The sequence below is a fragment of the Myotis lucifugus genome, unplaced genomic scaffold (assembly GCF_000147115.1).
Source record: "Myotis lucifugus unplaced genomic scaffold, Myoluc2.0 scaffold_280, whole genome shotgun sequence".
Classification (NCBI taxonomy): domain Eukaryota; kingdom Metazoa; phylum Chordata; class Mammalia; order Chiroptera; family Vespertilionidae; genus Myotis; species Myotis lucifugus.
In genome coordinates, this window is record NW_005871328.1 from 259,735 (window position 1) to 266,013 (window position 6,279).

A 6,279-nucleotide genomic window follows, 5' to 3' on the forward strand; every position below is an offset into this window, starting at 1 on the left:
ACACATAACTGTAGCTTTTCAGAAGGGACCTTGGAGATCAGCTATGTTACAGGATCACAACATTTAGCAAGTGTGCCACCTCTCTCTGTCCAGGTGCTCATTGCAGACATAACTAATCAATCACACTTTCTTTTCTACTCAACTAGGGTCTAGCCTCAAAGTCTTTCTCCTTTCAGCACCCCAGGAAGCATAGGCACATTATTCCTGATCCAGTTCAACCCCCTCATGACGGAACAATTTGTCTAGAGTCACCAAGTTCTTAAGCAATAAACCCAAGTTCCTCACCTATGGTGCCATAATAGCCATGGCAGCGATTGGGGCTTTATCCATAGGAATAGCAGGGCAAGTGGCTGAGGCAGGGATGAGTACACAGGACCGAGTAGATCTGGGTGATGCATATACTGAGTCCTGTAGACTCACCCATATGCAAACCTGTGCTCCAAACACTCAACGACCTTGGAGTCTCCAAATACAGGAGTCAGCAAATTATGACCCACTCACTCAACCCAGACTGCAGCCTATTTTTATAAAGCTTTATTGCCGCACAGTCATGCTCATTCATTTACATACTGTCAATGGCTCATTACACTGTACAAGAAACAAAATATGGTCTGCAAAGTTGACCCTTTACAGAAGAATGTGCTAACCTTGCCCTAATATCTTTCCAACAAATTCTCATTTTGCTTAAGTCGGCCAGAGTGGCTCACCACCAAGAACCATAACTGATTCAACAGGTAACACAGTGGCTTAATTTTTCCCTGAGTAAGGGTTTCCCTCAATTACTTAGTAAGGATTTATAAATTTATCCTGAAAGTTTATTTTTAAGGATAAATGAGGGGCAGATCCAAAACCTGTACAATTGGTGCAGGAGTCCCTCCTTAAGAAAAATATAAAATACCAACACAGAGTCAGTACAGCACCACGAGCACATTGTCAGGTCTCTCCCAGGCCGGGGAGGGGCCAGGAATGTGAGGCCCTATATTCACTTCACGGCATCTGTTCTCCAAGTCATTCTCCAACTACAGCAGGAGTCATTCTAAAATGAAAATCTGACCTGCTGTGCACCTTAAAGTCTTGCACTGCTTTTTAGATAAGGGGGGAAAGTCTTAACTTGACCTCTAGGTTCTCACCTCTACCTCTTCATCCTTATAAATGAAAATGTCTTAGAAATAGAAAGTGGTGTTGGTTGCATGTCACAAGTGTCACTCATTTTATTGAATTGTACACTTAAAAATCACCAATATTCATGGTGTGGCTCAGTGGTTGAGCGTCAAACTATGAACCAGGGGGTCACGGTTCGATTCCCAATCCCAGGTTGAGGGCTGTGGGGCGTACAGGAGGCAGCCAATCAATGATTCTCTTTCATCATTGATTTTTTATCTCTCTCGCCCTCTCCCTTCCTCTCTGAAATCAATAAAAAATATATTTTTAAAAATTGTTAACATGGAAAATTTTATGTTAAAAAACTTTAAAAAAAATTTTTTTAATTTTAAAGTTAAAAAACTTTATCACAGTTTTTTAAAATTAATAATATCATACAAAAAAAACAATGAATTATTAACCAGGTGGAGGAAGTTAACATCATGTGGATTTCACGTATTCTCTGATATGATGTGATTAAATAATATGATGTAATGTGATTCATCTTTGGGGTGTTCTTTCCAAACAGGTATTTTTAAAGCTTATTGAGATGCCATACAATGTACCCATTTATGGTGGACAATTCATTGTTTTTTGACATGTGAGAATGTTGTGGCAAATGGCCCAGAGAACGACAGCCGGCCCCCAGAGGAATCGGGAAAGTAAACCTTTATTAGGCAGCGCTGCTAGTCCGGGGGACTTTGATCCAAAGCCTGAACTGCCAATGAGGGAGGGGGAGGGCGTTAATATATATAATCTTCTTGTGGCGGGCCCCTGGGGGTGGGCTTTGCAGCTCCGCCCAGGTCAGTTAGAATGGGGAAGTAAGATTACTGTTTAACTAGCTACTGAACTAGGCTGTAAGCCCCCAACATTGCCCCCCTATTTTCCTTCTCAACGTTATTAATTTTTTTTAATCCATGATCTCAGTCTAATCATGAGAAAAACATCAGACAACCAGATTGGTTGACATCTAATAGTACCTGGCCAGCCCTCCACAAGACTGTCAAGGTCATGAAAAATAAGGAAAGCTTATGAGAAATTAACCCAAAATGAAGGGGACAGGGAGATGTGACAATCCAACCCAATGCGGTACCCAAGACTGGAGCATGGAACAGAAAGAGGGCAATGATAGAAAAACTGGTAAAGGCTAAAAATTTAGTTTTTAAAAAATAACTACCTGGGATGCTTTCTTCCCAAGATTCCATAGCCCCATTCTAACAATGAGGAAACATCAAACAAACCTGGATTAACAATGAGGAAACATCAAACAAACCTGTAATAATTCATTGGTTTTTTTGTATTACAGGAACACTGTAATAGGGGACCAGTACTCTTTAAAACTGTCAAGGTCATGAGATACAAAGACAAAACAGAGAAACTGTCATAGATTAGAGGAGACAAAAAAAAAAATTACTGCCCTAGCCAGTTTGGCTCAGTGTATATAGAGCATCAGCCTGCGGATTGAAAGGTCCCGGGTTCGATTCCCACCAAGGGCACATGCTCGGGTTGCGAGCTCAGTCCCCAGTAGGGGCATGCGGGAGGCAGCCGATCAATGATTTCCTCTCATCATTGATATTTCTATCTCTCTTCCTCTCCCTTGCTCTCTGAAATTAATAAAAATATATTTTTTAAAAACATTACTAAATGCAACATGGTATCCTGCGCTGGATCCTGGAACAGAAAAGGGACATTTGTGGGTAAATTGATGAACTCTGAATTTGAGAGTTTAGTTAAGTAGTTCTGTGTCAATGTGAGTTTTAATATACTAATATGTACCTGGTTAAGTAAGATGTTAACACTAAAGGAATAGAGCAGGAACTTTCTGTATTGTTATTACAACTTTTCTGTAAATCTAAAAGTATTACAAAATAAAGTTTATTTAAAACAAAGAAATATAGTAACTGGGTAGTCTTTGTTTCCCTGACTTAACCCTGAGTGCTACAGGTGTAATCACCATTGGCTTTAAAATAAAGGAAGTAGACCTATACAGTAGTATCTAATCTATGTAAATGAGTGTCAGGTTTAATCCGTTGCTATTAGAATACAATGTAATTTCTCAGGCGAGATAAAAGATTGGCAAATCAATGCTAAATCATTTTAGCATTTCAACATTTTCCCAATGTTATTGAAATATACTTGACACGCAGCATTGTGGAAGTTTAAGGTGTACAGCATAATAATTTGACTTACGTATATTGTGAAATAATTACCACAGTAAGTTTATCTAACATCTATAATCTCATATACATACCAAAAAAAAAGAGGTATTTTTCTTGTATGAGAATTCTTAGGATCCACTCTCTTAGCAATATCCCATACAGCACTGTTTACTATATCACCATGCTATACATTACAGCCTAGAACTTATTTATCGTATAACTGAAAGTGTGTACCTTTCAACTACCTCCCTCCAATTCTCCCACACCCAACTCCACCCGTGGTAACCACAAAGCTGATCTCATTGAGTTTGGGGCAGGGTGTTGTTTTTGTTTTTATTTTGTTTTGTGTGCTTTGTTTTAGATTTCACATATAAGTGAGATCGTGTTAAGTTTTGATATGAGACTTAACTTGAGAAGGGAGATTCTTCCCCTGGTGCTGTGTCCAGACGAAGATTCATTCAGCCACTCTACACGATCCTGGGCGGGTTTAACTCTTTAAGGCAACACACCTATTCCTTTGGGCAGGTTGAGGAGAGGGGAGGGTTGGGAGAGACTAGGGAACAGATATTGAGCATTTCCTGGCCACACCCAGCATTTTCCTCCTCTGGAGAAGTGGGTGAAACCAGCATTGGTGGGAAGACTGAATGAATGGGCCACCCACTTAAACCACAAAATTAAAAGAATGTTTGCCCACTCAGAAGACACACCCCTGGTTGTTCATGTTGACTGTACCATGAATCCAAACGGGGTTTCTATATTACATTTTCCCAAACTTTGGCCTTCTGCATGCTGCCTTTCATCCATATCTACATATCACTGTATTATCATTTCATTGATATTTTCTTTAAGCAGTTTTATTTTTTATTGAAAAGGACACTAGGAACATAGCAATTACCCATACATTGCAATATCATTTGCAATTAAGAAGGAATGAAAGCTAATATGAGTTGCAGCATGGATGAACTTTGAAAACATGCTAAGTGTGGGGGAAAAAACACATTTTCTATGAAATTGTTGTAGGATAATGAAAATTTAGGAAAATCCTGGGACTACTGGAATAGGGAAATTGAAAGAAGAAAGTTAAAGTCCAAAGGCTTTGCCGGCCACTTGTAGCAGGGCCTTGTCTTGAGAACAAAGGGTTAAAACCTCTCCTCACAAAAAAATGCAGGAGAGGAGGGGGAGGGAGGAGGGAGACAAGGAGTAACCTTAATGCAACTGGAAATACATAATTTAAATCACCCTGAAACCAACTATACGATAGCAGAGAGGAGGGAGGAGGGAGGAGGGGGAAGGAAGAGCGCAATCTTAGCTGGTCCCACTGTTTACCAGTGGTTCTCAACCTTCTGGCCCTTTAAATACAGTTCCTCATGTTGTGACCCAACCATAAAATTATTTTCGTTGCTACTCCATAACTGTAATGTTGCTACTGTTATGAATCGTCATGTAAATATCTGATATGCAGGATGGTCTTAGGCGACCCCTGTGAAAGGGTTGTTAGACCGCCAAAGGGGTCGCGACCCGCAGGTTGAGAACCGCTGGACGGAGAAGCCCACAGTCTCAGGATTTCATTGCCAGGTGCTTCTCGTAAATTCCTGGAAACCATTACAGATAAAAGGGGAGAGACCTTCAGAGTTCATCTATACCAGAATATGTAGGAGAGGAATTTTTTTAGACAGGAGGTTTTATAACGCCAAGAACCCCCACCCAACTCACTCTTCAGATGAGCGGAGAGCCCACCTGCGCTTCATAAGCCAGATGATGGGTGTGCTTGTGTTGCTCTTTTAATAAATGTGCACAATCTAACACGTTCACTTTAACACAAAGCAATGATCTAGAGTCACTCGTTTGCATTCATTCCTACAAGCATGACAGGAACCGAGGTGGGGACAGCCCTTTCCCTCGGACTCAGGGGGCTGTCTAATAGCACCTCTGTGGTGTCCGCCAGAGGTGCCTGGGGTCAATGTTCAGCAGAGGTCAATCCAGAGGTCAAACATTGAGACTGGAAGCATATTAGTGGTTGGAGGGGTGAGAGGGAGGGAGAAATGGAGAGTGACTGCTTAATGGGTATGGGATTTCCTTTTGGGGTGATGAACAAGTTCTAAAATTGAATACTGGTGACAGTTGCACAGCTCTTTGAATATACCTAAGACCATTGAGTTGTATACTTTCAAAGGATGAATTTTATGGTGCATGAATTATATATCAGTAAAACTGATATTTTAAAAGTGAAACGGTTACCTATTATAATAGTATCACTTGCCATAAGTAGGAAATAAGCATATAAATAAAAATATGCAATAAAAATGTTAAATGTTCACATCTGAACCACCAAAGTTATCTCAATGTTCACCAATATGAGTTCCACATACTGCCTCTCAATACCATGACCAGTGTCCTGCTGTATGCCTCCATGTGCACACATATAAACATTTCTCTGAGAGCAGAATTGCTAAGTCAAAGAGACAAGCATTTTTATTTTGATAGGTGTGTTCACTCATTCATTACACTGAAATAATATATCAAACCTTGTCAAATGCCAAATACTGTCCTAGGTACTGGGGATGAAGCATAGTAATCCCTCCTTTGGAAAACTGCTGTTTGAACTACTCTGTTATTCTTAGATAGTCTCTTATTCTGTAAAATAACTGTTTTAGTTTGAATAAAAGAAAAGATAAACTTAATTGTCTGACCTTGCAAGCTAGCCATCTAACATAAGGGACTGATACACTGATACTGATGCCAGGTGTCTGTATAGATATGACATGTACTCAAGGTTACAAGTTGTCTGTATAGATATAACAGGTGTTTGCTAGATATGATATGTACTCAAGGTTACAAGCTGTCTGCAAAAAATAACTTACACAAAGGACTAAAAGGATATAAAAAGGAAATACTCCTTCCTGTGTTTGTTCAGAATTTGACAGAGGTAATCTGCTCTGAACCTGCACGTAATAAAGATGACTCCTAACTAATTGGATCA